This window comes from Pseudonaja textilis, chromosome 8, assembly GCF_049901715.1.
Source record: "Pseudonaja textilis isolate UNSWEBS1 chromosome 8, rPseTex1.2, whole genome shotgun sequence".
Classification (NCBI taxonomy): domain Eukaryota; kingdom Metazoa; phylum Chordata; class Lepidosauria; order Squamata; family Elapidae; genus Pseudonaja; species Pseudonaja textilis.
In genome coordinates, this window is record NC_141997.1 from 6,826,751 (window position 1) to 6,830,238 (window position 3,488).

The 3,488-nt window shown below is 45.9% G+C and overlaps 1 pseudogene; it reads left to right on the forward strand.

Moving 5' to 3' along the window:
• The first annotated feature begins 1,573 nt into the window (after positions 1-1,573).
• Positions 1,574-2,650, forward strand: LOC148125098 (endogenous retrovirus group K member 8 Gag polyprotein-like; annotated as a pseudogene).
• Positions 2,651-3,488: the final 838 nt, after the last annotated feature.

Genomic DNA, 3,488 nt, shown 5'->3' on the forward strand with positions numbered 1-3,488 from the left:
AGACTGCAACAGCGACACCATTAAAGCCAACATCTTTAACACATTCTTTGGCTCAGTATTTGTAAACAGCAATGGATCATGCCCAGTATTTCCTAGTTGAACCACAGACAACTACAATGATCTAATACATATCGATTTTACAGAAGACAATGTTGAAAAAGCACTACACAATCTAAAACCATTTCTACCTATCAGACCAGACGGAATATGTGCCTACTTCTTAAAAAAGCTATCCACTGCCATAGACGAACCTCTAAGCATAATTTTTGAAAAGTCTTTCAGGACCAGCTCCTTACCTAACCTATGGTCACAAGCCATGGTCATCCCCATCTTCAAAAAGGGAGACCCCAGCCTAGTTGAAAATTACAGACCAATCTCCTTATGCTGCGTCATCTGTAAAGTCATGGAATCAATTATTAACCAATCCATTATCCTCCACTTAGAGACAAACAACCTACTCTCCAATAAACAATTTGGTTTCAGGAAAAAAACTATCCTGTAATCTGCAACTCTTACACTGCAAAAACATATGGACTACACAACTCGATCAGGGCAAAGCAATAGACGCAATCTACATAGATTTCTGTAAAGCCTTTGATTCAGTGGTACATGACAAACTACTCCTAAAACTAAAATCTTATGGTATCTCTGGACAACTGCATAACTGGACAGAAGCATTCCTGTCAAACAGACAACAAATGGTTGTGGGAACTATGATTCTTTGTTCTTTGTGTACGTGCTAGGACAACGGAGCCTTCTGGTAGTTGGCTGGAACATGGAGCAAGGAGCAAGGACAAATTGTTGCCATTTCTTAACCAGAACTGTAGCAAACTTAAACTCTGCAGCCTTGTATGCTTTATGCGAATGATCAGTGCATGTTGTGTGATGTAATGCATTTGTGATAGGACGTTAACAAAATTGCTACGTTAACAAAGATTGCTTCTAATAAAAGAGGGTTTTGGAGTTCTCTCTGCGCTCTCATCCCAAGACAACTTTGCGAAGTGTCTTCTTTTCATGAGAGACCACCACAACTGTTGACCCCGACGTGATCCACTCAAAAGAGATACGTCTTTGGCACACCCATTCTCATCGTCTGGAATAGACTTGGTGCACCTCATCCGCTTGAATCGCTGGCGACAACGGATCCCTCGTGAGTATGGGTGGTAGATTCTCTAAGGAGCAGGCAGCTCACATTCAGGAAATCAGAGAATTGACCAAACGAAATTTTTTTACCTTTAAAAAGGGGGGCTCCCTTCATGCCCCCCTCCCAAAAACCTCTATTGAGGAACTCCTAGAATACATTTGGCAACACTGCCCTTTTTATCCGGCTAAAGGCAGTATCAAAACTACAGTATGGAAGGAGATTGGAAAATACCTTCATGCAAGTCCTAGGGCCCCTTCGTCTTTATTAATTGCTTGGAGGGTGGTTTTTGAGTCTCTCTCCTCTCTAGAGCAACCCCTACTTGGCCCCCTTTCTGGACCCCCTCCCTATGTGAATCCTGCTGTACAACTCTTGCCCCCTGCTGTGGCGCCTGTGTCTCTTAAACCGACTGCCCCCCAGGAGGCAAATGAGGTTGGTAAACCTCCTCCCCCTTCTCCTGACCCCCCCTCACCCAATCCCTCTTCTTCTTCTCTTGCTTTCCCTTCTGTGCCTTCCTCTCCTGCCTTACCCCCTCCTATGGGTGCGGTTCATGCCGCCATCGCTGCAGGAGTTAGAACTGGTGAGTTAGATCACTCTGACTGCCCATCGGCGTTCCCGTTAGTTTATGCGCAGAACGCGCAGGGACAAAATGTCCCACACTGGGAACCCATCCCTGTTAAATCAATCAAGGATATCAAACAAGCTGTACAAATGTATGGTATTCAGGCTCCATTTACGATGGGATTATTTAGAATGATGGCTAACGCCCATATAATGATCCCAGCTGATTGGCATAGCCTTTTTCATATGACTCTAACAGGGACTCAATTTGTTGTATGGCAATCGGAGTTTCTCCATCATTGTCGCCTATTGGCAGCTCAAAATCCGAATCTTACTGCAAATGAACTGGCAGGAGAGGGTGCCTTTGCTGCTCCCGCAGCTCAATATAATAGCCCTATTAATGCTCTTAACCTTTCTGCACAAGCCGCTCTGCTTGCTCTCTCTCGCTTGGATGACCCTCATACCTCCGCACAATCTTTTGCAAAAATTCTACAAAATTCCAATGAACCCTATGCCAATTTTATTGAACGCCTCCAAATGGCCCTACAAAGGCAAATTACAAATGAGGCGGCTCGGCAGGAAATTCTTCTTAAATTGGCATATGAGAACGCTAATGCAGACTGTAAAACCTTGCTTACTCCCTTGATTAATTCTCCAGATGCCACTCTAGCCCAATTCCTACAAGCCTGCAGGGTGGTGGGAACACACCAATACACTTCCGAAATGATGACTGCAGCTATCACCAGAGGTAATAAGCCATCTGGTAATTGTTACAATTGTGGGAAGCCTGGCCATTTTAAATCACAATGCTGAGCCCCCGGTGGGGGGGCAGCAAAGCCCTCCGCCAGTAGAGATGTTCGACCAAAACCAGTCTGCCTGAAATGTAAGAAAGGCTATCATTGGGCTAATCAATGTCAATCAAAAACTGAACCCTCGGGAAACGAGTAGAGGGGCCGGCAGCTAGCCCCTCTCCCAAGGCTGCCCATATACACTGTGTATGAATTACCAGTGGCAGAAGATGTGCTCATATCCTTTCCCCATCTACCACTCTCTGTTGGCGCACAGCTTCCTCCTTCTGCCTCCTTCTCCTCCGATAAAACTGCTCTTATACAATCTCACCCTCATGCCCTCCTCAAAGGAATCTCTGTGGTTCCTGATCTGCTTTATCCTTCCTCAAAACTCTCAGCCATTAACCTTTCTGTGCTATCCACTCTTCCAACGAAGTTACAAAAGGGTGACGTCATAGCAAAAATGATCATGGTACCACAACTTCCCTCTGATGTGCTTGCCCTCACTAGATCTATCACCGAAACTAAGCCCACACTCTTGGCTTTAATCAAGGGTCGCCGCTTCACCGGTCTTCTGGACTCTGGTGCTGACGTCTCGGTGATACGCTCTGATGAGTGGCCTACAGACTGGGAAACAGAGACCTCCCCATCAGTCAGAGGTGTAGGAGGGATTCAAACGGCTCGCATCAGTAAGTTTTGGCTCCCTGTGACTTCTGAAAACCTCACAGGGACTGCACAAATAAAGCTCGTCATCCTCCCCCTTCACACGAATTTGTGGGGGAGGGACTTGCTCTGTCAATTTGGTGCTAAATTGCAGCTAGAATGACTCACCCTCTTCCCCTTCGCTTGACCTTAACCACGGACGTTCCTGTTTGGGTTGATCAATGGCTGTTGCCAGCAAATAAATTGCTTGCATTGCAGCAATTAACAGCCGCATCCGCTGCTACTATTCTATCCGCTTTCTCTCTTTCTCCCCTAACCCCTTGGGACAGTCATAA